A 16,525-nucleotide genomic window follows, 5' to 3' on the forward strand; every position below is an offset into this window, starting at 1 on the left:
CCCTAGAGTTCTCACCCCCAGATAACTGAATAGCTCACTGTGTACTTCATTCAAGTGTCTGCATACATGTTGTCATCTCTAGAGAGGTCATCCTTGACCACTTTTGTCACATTCCATTCCCCTAACCTTCACTTTCCTGCATTGTACTTATCTATCATATTGTACTTGTTTTTCTATATATTGTATATCTCACTGCCTAGTGTGTAATTTCCAGGAGCAGAAACACTTTCTTTTTTTAATCTCTGTTGCCCCAGAGCGTAGAATAGTGCCTGATACTTACTAGGTGCTCAATGAATACTTTTTTCATGAAATATATGAGTAATTCTTAAAACCATCTGTAAATTTGGTTAATAAAATCCTGCCTCTATAGAGCATATACTGAGATATCTTTCAGTTATTATATATTTATTGTAACTGAGACTATTAAGATTTGGGAGTAATATTGCTGTTCTCAAGAGACCAGTTTGGAGCTGACACAAAATCAGAACTGGTCCTGAACAGACACATGTCCTGATTCTTTTTTTTTTTTAATTTTTATTTCATATTGGGGTATAGCTGATTTACAATGTTGTGTTAGGTTTAGGTGTACAGCAAAGTGATTCATTTATACATATATCTATTCTTTTCCAGATTCTTTTTCCATATAGGTTATTACAGAATACTGAGTAGAGTTCCCTGGGCTATACAGTAGGTCCTTGTTGATTATCTATTTTATATATAGTGGTGTATATATGTTAATCCCAAACTCCTAATTTATCCCTCCCCTCCAACCTTTCCCCTTTGGTAACCATAAATTTGTTTTCAAAGTCCATGAGTCTGTTTCTGTTTTGTAAATAAGTTCACTTGTATCATCTTTTTAGATTCCACATATAAGTGATATCATATGATATTTGTCTTTCTCTGACTTACTTCACTTAGTATGATAATCTCTACGCCCATCCATATTGCTGCAAATGGCATTATTTCATTCTTTTTATGGCTGAGTAATATTCCATTGTATATATGTACCACATCTTCTTTATCCATTCCTCTGTTCATGGACATTTAGGTTGCTTCCATGTCTTGGCTATTGTAAATAGTGCTGCTATGAACATTGGAGTGCATGTATTTTTTCAAATTATGGTTTTCTCTGGATATATGTCTTGGAGTGGGATTGCTGGATCATATGGTAGCTCTACTTTTGGTATTTTAAGGAACCTCCATACTGTTCTCCATAGTCGCTGTACCAATTTACATTCCCAACAGTGTAGGAGAGTTCCCTTTTCTCCACACCCTCTCCAGCATTTATTGTTTGTAGGCTTTTTGATGATGGCCATTCTGACCAGTGTGAGGTGATACTTCACTGAAGTTTTGATTTGCATTTCTCTAATAATTAGCAATTTTGAGCATCATCAGAACAGACATGTGTCCTGATTCTTTACCTCATTCATTTAGAGAATGTAAAATGCAGACTAGTTAAGACCAATGTAAAAGATAAAAAGTCAGTATATTTTAGATGCCCTAAGGTCTAATTATGCATGATATTAACCATGGAAAAGATTTAAGATGGCAGGAAAATCACTAATGATGTATGCCATTTTCACAAAAGGCACAGCTATAAGGAGCAAGCTGGGTGATTCCTACAGTAAAGAGTGTTCTTCAGAATATGACTCCAAAATATAATTAGGGTGCTGATTTTTAGAATGACTTGTAATTGTGATTCATCTTATTGGCTATTATTATTGCCTTTTAAATAACCACTTATATAGGTTAGTAATTATTTTGTACAAGATGTGTAGTGAAGAAGTTTGATTCACTTTCATTTATTATTTACTTCTTTGTTCTGTCTATATTACAAAACTACCTCCAAAAGAGTTATTGGGCAATAATTATTTGAATCTTGTATGTAACCCTGTATTAATATTGGGAAGGCAATATTCTGTTTCTACCCAGCTGGAAAAACCCTTCTATCATTAATCTGCATGATATATTTAGCCCACATGGGGACTGACCAGTCAGGAAATTGTTTATATAAATTTTTTGGTCTCTTGCTTGAAGAAAGGGATCAAATTGATGATCCGTGTATTGTATTATATTGCACTGGGGAGTGATGTCTACCAAAAATATATAGGCTACTAAATTCTGGGGTTACTTGCAATTGATGGCTTCTAATGTTGATAATATTAACAGAATCGATATGTCCATGTCATCATTCTATGCTTGGGATAAAATCTTAAACCTCTTCACCATAAACCGGTGCCTTACAATGTAGTCTTTGGATCATCTGGCTCAGAATTAACTGGAGTGCTTATTTAAAATGCCCCAATTCAGTTATACTGAATCAGAATCTCTGGGGGTGTGAGTCACATATTTGCATTTTGACCACCGCCACCCCACCAGGCAATTAATTATGTACTATAAAAGCTACTTTAAATTATATACTCTAAAAACCACTACTGTATGCCAGTGTGGCTGAGATGGGAAGTTATGTTCAAACAAGAAGCGAGTAAGGATGAGCTAAAAAGTCATTAACAACCATCATTTCTTCTTTTCTCAAGAAAACCTTTAAATATGTCCCTGCCCCAAGACCTAAAAAAGACAGAGTGGGGGGTCACAGAGGCAAGGAGAGTTCAAGAAAGGGTACAATTTATGGATCTCTGATACCTGGTAGCACAATGCCCCCCACCAGGTTGCAAATCTACTACAGCTTAGGGAATAGAGTAATGTGGTAGGTATAAGTCTTGACTTTATAGTCACAATTTGAATTCAAATCCTGATTTTGCCACTTATCTTTTAACTTCCCCTTTTGCACTTTCTAATTCATTTTTCATATAGGAGCCAGAAGGATACTTTAAAAATATAAATAGCAAATGATGTTTTCTCATTTCTCTTAAAATAAAAGCCAAACTCTCTTCTGTACACGACAAGACCTACTGAATGATCTGGTTCCTGTTTATTTCTTCAATCCCATCCAAATCCTTTCTCCCACGACTCACTATCTTCAACTCAAACTAACCTATTTTTTTTTTTTTTTTTGTGGTACAGGGGCCTGTCACTGCTGTGGCCTCTCCCGTTGCGGAGCACAGGCTCTGGACGCGCAGGCTCAGCGGCCATGGCTCACGGGCCCAGCCGCTTCGTGGCATGTCGGATCCTCCAGGACCGGGGCATGAACCCGTGTCCCCTGCTGCATCGGCAGGTGGACTCTCAACCACTGTGCCACCAGGGAAGGCCAACTAACCTATTTTTTATTCCTAGAAAATACGAAGCTCTTTTCTGGTTTTATACATCCTATTTCTTCTGCCTGAAATGCTCTGCCCTGAATCTTTGTGTAGATTTTGCCTTTTTATCCACCTTGTCTTAGCCTAAACATTATCTTCTTAGACAAACCTTTGCTTATCACACTATATAAGTAAATACTCCCACCTGAGAAAATATATTTTCTGTAATTGTAGTATAATGTAATATAAAGTGATTAGCTCTGGAACCAGAGTACCTGCACTTAGAACTAAGATCTAACCAAATATTGCTATTAGTCCTATGATAGCTATTATTATTACCAGTGCTTCACAATATGTCCTCAGCTTGTATTTACACAGTCGTTATATTTATTTATTTGCATATTACCTTTTAGTGTAAGCTTCCTTCACTATAATAAGCTCCACAGGAGCGCATTTTGGCTCAGGTTTGTTCACTGCTCTAAATTGTGTTCCTGGCTAAAGACTGGGCAGAGGCTCTCAGAACAGTTGTTAAAGGAAGGAATGAATGAAAGGAAAGGAGATGTAACGGGTAGCTTTTGTTGTTCGTATTATTATTATGATTATTGAATAATTATAATAATACTTATTTGTACTAGTGCTATAATATTCTATATCATATTATATTTAACTGGGTTTGAAGTTCTACATCTATACAGGTTCCTTGAAGGTAGTGCCTTAATCATCTGAGACTCCCAGGATATTGGGCAGATAGTTACTTACTTAATCAGTGTCCACTATTTGCAGTAACACGGATGGACCTAAAGGGCATTATGCCTAGTGAAACAAGTCAGACAAAGACAAATACTCTATGCTTTCACTTATACATGGAATCTAGCAATTACCAGTGGGGAGAGGGAAGGGGCGAAGGGCACAATAGGGGGAGGGGACTAGGAGATACAAACTACCATGTATAAAATAGATAAGCAACAAGGATATTGTACAGCACAGGGAAATAGAGCCATTATTTGTAATAACTTTAAATGAAGTATAATCTATAAAAACATGGAATCACTATGTTTTATACCCGAAAGTAATATAATATTGCAAGTCAACTATACTTCAATAATAAGTAAATAAATAAATAAATAAATATTTTAAAAAACTCAGCATCCATTGGGTTGAATTGCTCAAAGAATAATGGAAGTGAGAGGGTTTCAGACAGCAGAAAGAAGGTGTTATCCTCTGATCCACATGTAAAGCATAATCATGTTTTGCTATAAATAAAATCAGACAACTAGAAAAATGAGGCAGTGAAAAGGAGTCATGCAAAGGAATAAATACCAATAAATTCTGCAGGATTTTAAATCAGAAAAGACTCAACAACTGACAAGTATGAACAAAAGTTACAGACAAATACATTATTAGATAATGTAAAAATGTGAATGATGTAATTACTCACCATCAAGAGATTTAGATAATATTAAAAATATTACTATTACAAGAAGATTTAAGACAGCAAGAACAGGTTACTCTTACCAACCTGTTCTCACTACTAGTTTTGCATTTAGTTAAATTATCAGTTAAGCCATGAGATCAAAACTTTCCAACTTTCTATTCTTCAATTTTCATATTAAATGTTTGCTGAATCTTACTCTTTCCATATTCTGAATGCTTCCGTCAACTATCCTCTCTTTTTCCACGGCTACTTAACCCAGTCAGGTCCTGCTTAGCTTCCCCCAGGACCTTGTAAATTTCTCTTCTCCTTGCCACTGGTCTCCCACCCTCTTTAATCTGTAGAGCTCTCTTCTAATCTATCACATCACATTACCACTGGACCCCACACATGTGATTGTGGCACTTCCCTGTTCATTATCCTTGTTCACTGCTCATTACCCATCAAATATGTACCAACTGTGTAGCATATTATTAGTTCAAACCTCACTTTCCTAATCTATTCCCTATCACAACGTACTTGCAGCCCACTCACCCTCTGCTCTATCCCCTCTTGCCTTTCTACTACAGTGCTTTACACTTTTTGTGCTTTGTAGTTTTAGTTATTATTTTCCTTCTGCCTGGAATTTTTATCTTCCCAAAGTGTGGCTGTCAAAAGCACATCTATCCTTCGAGACCTGACTCAAATGTTATTTTTCACTATTGCCTTGTCAGATTCCTTCAGTCAGAATAACTCTTCCCCTTTCCATCTTTCTATAGTACTTAGCACCCTCACTGTCTATCATATAATATAGGTAGCTTTATCCCCTACTTGATTATAAGCTAGGAAGAAACCATATATTATTTAGCTTGGAATAATTCACAGTGCTCAGTAAAGTGCCCTGAACATGGATATCGATCTGTTGATCAACAAGTTCTATTTAAGCTCTAGTAATTCAATCCAGTGTAATCATCTGAATAACACTTTTAGAGCCCACATTCCAAAAGTTATAAAATACTGGGACTATACTACAATTTCTTTTTTTTAACTTTTTATTTTATATTGGAGTATGGTTGATTAACACTGTTGTGTTTGTTTCAGGTGTACAGCAAAGTGATTCAGTTATACATATACATGTATCTATTCTTTTTCAAATTCTTTTCCCATTTAGGTTGTTACATAATATTGAGCACAGTTCCCTGTTTTATAATTTCAAAGTTGAGATAGGACATTTTTCTCATGATTCAGAAGATCATATCATTGGAATAGAATAGTGTCTTAGGAATGGAAAAAATGAATGTATTTTAATATTTTTGTTTCCTTATTTATTCAGCAAATTCTTATTGAGTACCTATTATATGCAAGAGACAGGAAATACAATGGGAAACACAGATGAAAATAGTCTCTGCCTTCAGAAGCCTGCAGTCTGATGAGGGAAAAAGGCATTAATCAAATAATCACATAATTAAATCAAATAATCCATATTGTAAATACACAAATGTTGACAGTTTTACAGACTGAGATACTTGGTATTATGAATAATTCCATTCAGAGCAGAGAGTAAGGTTTCTGCATTGGAGGTGATCACTGGGGTGTTGAACTGATATCTGAAGGATGAAGAGGAGTAAACTTGTCAAGAGATAAGGATGAATCAAAGGGAAGAGCGTATGCAAACTGTAACAGAAGAGAGCTCTGAAGGAAGCAAAAGAAGGCAAGCCCTGAGGGGAATAGGGTACAGAGAAATCTAGGCATATGGGGAGGGATCCAATCTCCTAGAGCCATGTTCAGGATTTTGGTCTTTATCCTAAAAGTAAAAGGAAACCTCTAGAATGTTTTAGGGAGAAAGAGGGTGGGGTAGGGTGGAGAAGATGAGGACAATTTAATTTGCATTTCAGAAAAGATTTCTCAAAGTTCCATTATTAGATATACGATTTTCAAAATGGAGCTGGTTCTGGCTTGAGATCCACCATACATGTTTACATTTGTGCTAGAAAAGTAATTTGACCCTAACAAAGCCCTTAAAATAGCCTCCCTTTTCTGTCTGGACCAAAAACTCTTCAGTCTAGCTTTCACAACCCTCTGTGATCTGGCTTAGCTCTATCTGGGCCCATTCCTCTTCTCACCACCTCAAATTTTCCATCCCATTCAGATGGGTCTTATGACTGCTTCCCACAAAGACTGTACACACTCTCTGTATCCACTCACCATACAAGACCTACATATTTTTTAGGTCCAGCTTGCTCTTATTCATGAATGTGTCACTTTTCTCTGTCTCTATCAACTCCTGTAACTAATACCATGAAAATAAAGCATGACCTTACATAATTTCACAAGTTGCTATTTTATTCTTTCATGTGCATACTATTATCTTCCCAACATGTTTATTACCTCCTCGAGGGAAGGACTGGATTATAGACTGAGTTTTAGTCCCTTGCAGCTGTTAGCACACTTCCATGAAAATAGTAGATATTCAAGACATACCTGAATAAGTCTTTCTTGAATGTTTACAGTCCTCTACTGGTACTAGAAGGTAAGTGGGGAGGACTTCAGAGCAACTATGGAAACAATATGGAAGATTTGTGTAAGGAAGGTGAATGCTGTTGTAGGTCCACAAGGGATGAAGCATGAGTTTTAAAGTAAAATTAAGAAACCAAAAAAAGATGTTTGGGGTACAGAAATTTATAATACAAATTTCTCCCATGTTTTTAATTATTTTTACTTTGAAAAGATTTCAGACTTACATAAAAGTTGCAAAAAAACCCCCAAAAAACAGTTCAGAGAGTCCCCATATACCCTTCACCCAGCTTGCCCTTAGAGATTATGCAAATATAGTTTCTCCTCAAACTTCCATTTGGCATCCATCTGTGGACCTTCCCTGCAACAGTTATGTTCGCCTAGTGATGACTTTCTATTTTCCTCATTCCTCCTATACTTATTAATTGGAATTCTTCTGTACGTAGCTTTCCCTTCTCTGCTTTCTTTCCCATTGTCAAAGAAGAGAGCTACGGTGGATGAGAACAATTATCCCTAAAATTTACTGTTTGCTTTTCGTGAGGCACCATGATATTATTTAAGTTTAGACTCTTAGAGATCCTCTACTATTAAAATTGGCACTCAGTCATGGTCAGATTGAATGCTTTCAGGTGACAGGACAAGGTCTCATAACTTGCTTTGTGGGTGACAAGCATGCAGTGGTACTCACAGAGGCTTAATCAGTGTTTACAGATTATATTTGACAAGTAGGCACTGAGTTTGAAATACAGATTAAATAGCCTAGAGAAGTATTTAGAATTAATATGTAACATTTGAGTGGCCTTTCTCAGGTGTAATCACTTGGAGAGGCAATATGAAATACTGCTGCAGAATGAAATGCTGCAATACTAATAATGGGCTTACTTGTGAAAATATGCTCTTGCTGTTCTGCTCACATTTAGTGTCTATACCCTACTTATGTTCGCTGAATTATGAAATCAGTGAATGGGTCAAATATTTGGCATATATATAAAATAATATCGAGTGTTATGCATTTAAAGTTTCAATATGCTTTTACTTACACCACAGCTAAAGAACCATTCTAAGAAGTAGAAAGCTATTGCTCGCCTCATTTTACAGATGAGAAATCAGGTACAGTAATTAATTCATTTGCCTGAATTTAGGCTTCTTGTTCCTTCCACTGGGCCATTATGGGAGCTTTTCATTACATTTATTCTCTAACTCATTGGTTCAACAATTTTAACAGACAGCCTATATAACAGTTCGATTTGTCCTAAAGCATTCGCACTTATAATATGACTGTGCTTTTGCACTGACCCAAGTCATGAAGAAGATCAAGCTGGTTTTGTTCAGCACCACCAAGTGCTAGGAATCCAGATCCCAAGCTCTTCTGAGGTTTGCAAGTGTCCTGTGTCATTGGGAGTTGGGGGCGGGGGGGTGTTTACAAAGTCACAGGCATCTCACACCTGGGGTGTTCTGTGGAAGATATGCTGGCTGCTGTTGAGGAATGTTCTCACCAGGAACTGATAAAAGAATTGTTAGCTTAAGCCTGATGTGTGGGGGTCTGAAGTGCCCACAGGAGTGGACAATAGGCCATCAGTCAACACTGACTCTGCTATGTCCTCAGTCCCAGTCACCCCAGACTCCTCTCTTCCATCATTTCTCCTCTGACTTCTAGTCTGGCAGGAGGAGTGGAGTTGGGGACATTTGTCTCTTACTCTGGGGGTTTTATCCAAAATATTTTGATTTACATACCATAAGCCCTTTTCATTTCCTCAGGGTATAAGCTTTGGAATTCAAAGTCAGGAAAAGACTCCTCTTCCTCTTCTACCTTTTTGCTGTCATTTTTTTACCTGAGAAAATAAGAACAGAATGATCTAGGTGCCCAGAGGAAAGGACCGAAAGTTAAAGAAAAAGGCAAGGGGGAAATTTGTTACTATTTCATGAGAATTAGCTCTCCAAACACTGCTATCTACTGGCTTTCTGTATGACAAACCAGGAGAGATGACACCACTTAAAATAAAACTAATAGATTATCTGTTGTGTTTGACCATATTGAAAGGAATTTTAGAACTCTGAAGGAAAAATTTGGGAATGAAATAATGATACTTGCATAGGAAACTAAACAGACAAAATATAAGGTAATTAGTAACTACAGGAATACAAGAGTATGTAGCTCAACTATGAACAATATTGACATAGTAATACTAATGTAAACCCTGAATATTAATTAAGCCAAAGTTGTGATATCCATAAAGTGACAGGCTGGGGAGTAATTTTGGGGGAGGGGGAGGCAAAAAGCAAAGACGGAAGTCTAAAATTTCTGTGGATGAAAATCAGCAGATAATGTCCAAAATGAAGCCATCAACAAATATCAATATATGCATGTTATTTCATAACACATAGGTAAATATGCAGTGAAACTGCTGACACAGTAGAATAAATTTTCCCCAGGTGACCAGGAGTAGGAAGGGGCAAAGCCAGGGACTTCTGTTTTTCATAATAAGCTTTGTAATTGTTTAAACTACATACATTTATTTGTCAATAAAAATAAAAATTAATTTTAAACGTATTTCAAATATAAACTGAAGATTTGATAGAGTCTGAGCTACAGATAGTTTACAGTCTCTTAATCTTTTATTTTCTTAAAACAAAGGTAATATATGTCCTTATAATGAAATTAAAAATTAGAGGAAAGTATAACTTGGAAAGTGAAAGTCACCTGGAATTCCAAACCACTCAAAGAAAGCCAGTATAAACAGTTTAATGTATAATACCTCCAAAATTTTTTTTTACCCAAAAAAGCAATCATACTATAGAAAATTTGCAACTTGCACTTCTTTATTCTCTAACAGATCTTGAACATCCTTTCATGTCCGTGTTTATAGTTTTAACGGATATATAATATTTCATATTCTGGGTACATATCACACATAAAATGTTCATTGTATGATCTACTATAACATATTAAATTATTTGTTTATTGATCGTTTCCATTTTTCAACAATATTTAAATGACTATTCCATACATATATCTTTGTGTAATTCTAAGAGTGCTTCGGGAGTAGAAATTTTTAAAGTGCAAATACTGGTTCAAAAGGTATGAACACTTTACATTTTAATCGATATTGCTAAATAGTCCTTCAAAAACGTTATAACTTTGGGTAGTCCCACCAACATTAGAAGGACTATTTAGCTACAGATCCTTATTCTTATTAGACATTAGTAGTATGTATCTACAAAGAATTTTCATATATGATGCTAGGAATTCCGTTGTGTCCCTCAAAATTCATATATTGAAAACCTACCCCTCAATGTGATTGTATTTGAAGACAGGGCATATGAATAAGTGATAAAAGTTAAATGAGGTCATAACAGTGGGGCCCTGATCTGATAGGGCTGGTGTCACCAGGGCTCTTTCTCAGCCATGTGAGGATACAGTGAGAAGGCAGCCCTCTTGGCAAGCCAGGAAGAGAGCTTTCACCAGAAACCAACCCCACTGGTCCTTGGTCTTGGATTTTCTAGCCTCCAGAACTGTAAGAAAATAAATCTCTGGTATTTAAGTAGCTCAACTTGTGTTTTTTTATGCCAACCCAAGCAGAATAATAGATATGGCATTTCATTTAAAACTCCTATCAATGCATTGAGGTACCACTATCTCTAATTTACAGATGAGGAAATTAAGAACTTGCCCAGGTCAGGTGGTTTTTAAGTGGTGCTGCAGAGAGTAGAATGCAGTTCTTTTGACTTATAGTCATGTAATCCTTTTCACTAGAGAAGAGTAGTCTTGTTTTATTACAATTCCCGCTCACTTGGTAGCTTCTACTATGGGAAATCTAATGAAATTATAAAATGATTCAGCTGGAAAGGTCTTTGGAGATTATCTAGTCCAGCAAAGGAAGTGAGGCCCTGAAAGACAGAGTAATTGACCCAAGATCACGCAGCTAGTTAATGGAAAAACAGGGATTGAAATTCAACTTGACTTTAGTTTAGTGTTCTTTAATTCTGACACACTCATGGTTTCAGAGTTATATTTTTTAATGTACAAGTTATTCCTTGCTATGGGAAAATCTATAAATACAGTTATTTTGCAGGTCACAAACTTTATCTTATGAAATAGAGGTTGCCCTTTAAAATCCCAATTGAATTTATTTTCTGATGCCCTTTGATTAAAGTGATGTAGCAGGTAATGGCCAAAGCTTGTTTCAATTTTTTTTTAAACACGATCAAGACTAATTCTTTTCTATACTGCTCTACTACAGGACTTCCACATCTTTTGTTTCCACACTAATTAAGGGACTGAAGGCTTCCACATCTCTTGTTTCCACGCTAATTAAGATGCTGATTTCTTCAATCTTTGGATATGTGCAACAGTAGATTAGAGTTGTGTCTGCTTCCTGTACATCAGCAAAATGGATCACACTGCTGCCAGGAGAGTTCCATTAGTGTCATAAATCTTAGAAGTACTGTACATATTCTGAGGATGAAGTGCAATATTTAGAAGGCAGTACAGCAATTTTCTGGTGATCGATATCCCCACCAGGACAAAAAAACGAATCTCAGCGGAGAGCCACAGATTATCCTCAAAATTAGCAAAGTAAGAAATGCTTTTTGAAAATAATTATTTTCCCTCTACAAAGTGGTATAGAATTTTTTAAATTATTATTTTAGGTTTTTTTCAAATTTAGTTTTGGTGTTCTGTTTCATAGAATATCAGAGTTAAATTGAAATTGGCAAAGAAAAGAAGCCAGTCACCTCATAACTCTTTTCTACCTCCTTGCAATATAGCACATTCAGTAGCTTGGTGATTGGATGGAATACTTGGTGTGAAACTGTGGTATGAGTAGAGGAACTAAAAGGTAACATTGATTCACTGAATGTTTCCAAGACTTAGTAGAACCTTGGACTAGAAACAGCCTGAGGACATCTGATTCATGTTTTTTCTAGTGTCCAGGGGAAAAATTGAGCTTTTAAAAATCTTTTAACAATACCATAAGTATTTACTCAATCAAGTATGAGCTGCCCTTATTTTTAGTGAAATAAACACAATTATAAAATTATTCCCAGTAACACTATCCACAGGAAGCTGATTATCAAACGATTTTGTTGTTCAAAATACAATGTTTTTCTCCACACAGAAAAGCATAAAACAGGAGAAGAAAGGCAACAGGAAGTAGGATGATGGAGGGAAGAGAGAGCTGGCAACCCACTCTGCACATCACAATCATTTGTCGGGGGAGGAAGCTTTTCTAAAACACAGGTACCCACACTCCACCCAGGGCTTCTGATTAAATTAGTCTGGATTGGGGCCAGGCATGAATCTCATGCACAGCCTAGGTTGAAAACCACTATGATAAGAGAATGAACAAGCAGACGTGAAGGCACATGAGGTATCTCAATGACCTTGGGAGAACTGCAGAGAATGGATGCTCTTGTCATCTGAGGGCTGGCATTATTCTAGGGACACGGTGTCCAACCCCCAAACACAGATAATGATGATCTTGAAGTCTTGGAAAGGAAACAATTGGCTGTGCTGCCTGCTTGTTGTCTGAGCTTGAGCAAGTTACTTAACAGTTGGTGTCTCAGGTTTCCCATCTGAAGAAACGAAATGATAATACTATCTGTCTCACGAGGTTATCATTAGGATAAAATGAGATCATTCACATAAACAGTGTCGCTCAGTGTCTAGCACATAATAAGTTCTCAGTACGTGTTATCTACCCCATCGGGAGAAAGTAAGGAGATCATTTCTTTGCCTTTTAAGTATTTACTAGCTGAGGTATTTACCAAAAATACATGCTCAACCAAGCTGTGCTGCATATATTGTGGAATGAGAAATGAAAAGCAAGTAGAAGTGGTCATGATGAAGCCCTCATCAAACTGCACTCAGATTGCAGCAGCATCCTTCGCACACTGCCTCGCCTGCCACGGTACAGAGTGTTGGATGGTACAGTAACAACCTCTCTAAGAGAAAGAGAAAGAGTAGCTGGAGCAACTGTGTGTGTGTGTGTGTGTGTGTGTGTGTGTGTGTGTATGTGTGTGTGTGGTGTTACTGTTGTTGTTGAAGTTGAAAAAACTTGAGTAGATCTATAGGCTGAAAGGAAAGAGCCAAAAAAGAGGCAGTGGGGAAAGTGCAGATGAGGGAGAGGTGTTTGATGGAACAAGAACCTTGAAATTGCAGGAACTCACGAGGCAGGATCAGCCTCTGATGGAGCAGAGCACAGTCCTCCACTGAGGTGGAAGGAAAGAGCATTAGAAAGCCATAAAAGCAGATAAATATGTAGGCAGGGCGGGAGAGTGAGCTGAGCAAGGTCTCCCTTGTTGGTGCTTATTTTCTCTGTGAAATATGAGCTGAGGTAGTTTGCAGAGGTTGGAATGAAGGAGGAGAGGAAGGGAGCAGGAGGGCTTTAAATAGCTGCTGGGGAGGTCCCAAGAGCTCCAAAGTATCCCTTACTGCAGTAAGTCATTTAGACAGTATTCTTGATTTGTCTTCTTGGCAGATTCTTGACAATTTGCAGCCTTTTGGAGATAATTAGTTTTCCAAACAGATCCCACTCTGGGAGAATCAATTGCAATCTTTTAATGCAGGCTTTTATGAATAGCAATAAAACATTCTGCCATCTAACCATAAAGAAGAGACTCACATAAAGTCCTCCCTTCATTGAAAAGGGAGATGTTATCTTCTAAAACTAAGCTGCAAAATATCGTTGCCTCCATACATTGTGAGTTCCTATTAAATAACTGTTTTGGTGGCAGAGGCAGAGGTTAAAAGCTGCAGTTTTTAAAACTGGGATTTTTATTTCTATTTCTAGATAATTAAACCTGCTTCTCTTTTGAAGGAGGAACAAGATTTTTTTTTAATGAAAACAAACTATACAAGAAATACAAAAATAGAAAAGTTAAAAATGTAAATATACATATGCCAAAAGCCAACCACTTTTCCATTTTTCTGACTTAACCCTTAACCAAAAAAAAACATGTATTTCATGTAGTTTAAGCTAATGAATAAAAGGTCAAAGAGCTGAGGAAAGATAATAAAAAGAAGCATAAAAACAACTGAGAGGAGAGATGAGGAAAGCATTGGAGCAAACCATTTTGCAGATGGAATTTATGCTGAAGCCCATAGGCAGGCCAGAACTGGAAAATACAGGTGAAAGCTCAAAAGATAGAGCGATAAGAAAGCATAGTAAAGGGCATGCAACAGCCCTTCAGGGTCTAATCACAAGTGCCCAAGACAATTAGAGCTTTAACAAATATAGCACTACTTCAGAGAAAGTCAAAAACAAAATGAAAGTGCTTGCCTCCACAAGGAATCAGAGACCCATATGATCTGGAAAAAAAAAGAAAATTATAATGTAGAAAGAATGATTGCTTTTTTATTTATCAGTACTCAGTGTCTAATATCTGTTGCTACATTTTTCCTTCATGTCATTATGTAATTCAATTCATTTCAACAAAAATATTTAAATTACTTGAACCCAGGCCATGAAAATATGTATAAGGTATACATATACACATGTATAGGAGGTATAAATTCCTTCTTCTTGTTGTTTTTTCGTTAGAAGATCTATATGTAATAATCTGTAGTAGATTATATTATTGTTCAAAACTATGGACTGCCTGCCACTCCCTGCAGGAAGATTATACTTTCTCATTGCATTGATTTCAGGTTTGGCCATGTGACCTGCTCTGTCCAATGAAATGTGAGCAGAAGTGATATGTATCTGTGCAGAAGTGAGTAAACATAGCAGACCTGAGGTGGTTAGGCTTAGAAAGGCCCACTTTCAAGGCTGGCCCTTGGCTGGTGTTGGGGAGCTTGGTTTCAGGAATGTTCCCATCATTCTCTGGTAAGACGAGCTCACTGTACCCAAACTGTTTGCACAAACAGTGTGGCTTGTGCTGAACACAGGGCCCCCTTCTTGGAGTCCAGAATTGTGGTATGTGCTAGGCAGAGGGTACCCATGTGACTATCCTCCAGTAAAACTCTTGGGTGGTGAGTCTCTAATGAACTTCCCTAGCAAACAACACTTCAAACATGTTTTTACAATTTGATGCTGGAAGATACTAAGCCCATCCTGTGTGACTCCACTGGGAGAGGACTCTTGGAAACTTGTGCCTGGTCTTCTCCAGACTTTGCATCATGCGTCTTTTCCTTTGCTGATTTTGCTTCATATCTTTTCACTGTAATAAATCACCACCGTATGAGTATATGCTGTGAGTTTAGTGAGTCCTTCTAGTGAGTTACCATATCTAGGGGTGAGCTTGGGGACCCCTGACACAGTGTCACTTCCAGGAAGTCCTTCACAGCTTTTTCTCCTCTCTCATAAGCGTCACTGCTCCAGCTAGAGGCTGCTCTGCCTTCCGGGTCTCAGAGTGAAGATGACATGACAAAGCCAGAGCCAACCTAAAACTGATTAACATGAGGCTTTAAGATTTTGGAGTTTCCATTACCACAGCAAAACCTAACCTTTTCTGGCTGATCTGTAATTCCAGTGATACATTTGCACAGTTTTTTTGTGCTCCCAAAACCTTGTCTCACATTATTTACTTTGACCATCCCAAAACGATATGAAGTGTGGAGGCCAGTGGTGATATTTCTATGCTAAAGACTAGCTGGATCCTTCTCTTGTTCCCCAATAACATGACATTAAATAAACAAATCTCTAGTCAATTTGAAGCATAGTTCCATAGAGTTGCCTGTGTAAAAAGCAGATGAATAGCAAGTTAGTCACTGCAATCTGGAGCACTCACAGTTACAACTTTCTACTTGAGGTGCCTCTTAGTGTTTACTATTTTGGTTTTTTTTTTTTTTTCTGTCCATAGCACCTTAACAGGCATAGGTGTGTTTCCAGGCCTCTGGCTGTCCATCAGTTTAATCTGCTCTGGTTGTTAAGTTTCTCTGAGATGATCTCGTAGAACTACTAAATTAGATATAATTTATGTCACATAGCTTGTATTTTAAGTCATACTGAACCAAACGTAATTCTCAAATTCGGAAAAACTCAATTTATTAATTATCTATTGCTGTGTAACAAATTACTCCAAAATATATTGGCTTAGAACAACAATAAGCATCCATTATCTCATACGACTTCAGTCCATCAGGAATTCAGGAAAATCTTAGCTGAGTGGTTTTGGCTCAGGACTTCTCATCAGTTTGCAGTCAAGATTTTGACCAAGGCTGCAGTCCACTTTAGGCTTGACCGGGATGGGAGGATCTGCTTTTATGGTGGCTTGTTTATATGGTTGGCAAGTTAGTGTTGTCTGTTGCCAAGAGGCCTCAGTTCCTCACCACATGTGTTTTCCATAGGGCTGCTTGAGCATCCTTTGGGTGTGACAGCTGGCTTCCTGCAGGGCAAATCATCCAAAAGAAAACAGGGAGGAATCCACAATGCTTTTTATGACTTTATCCTGGAAGCCATAC

Source organism: Neophocaena asiaeorientalis, unplaced genomic scaffold, assembly GCF_003031525.2.
Source record: "Neophocaena asiaeorientalis asiaeorientalis breed wild unplaced genomic scaffold, Neophocaena_asiaeorientalis_V1.1 scaffold190, whole genome shotgun sequence".
Lineage (NCBI taxonomy): Eukaryota > Metazoa > Chordata > Mammalia > Artiodactyla > Phocoenidae > Neophocaena > Neophocaena asiaeorientalis.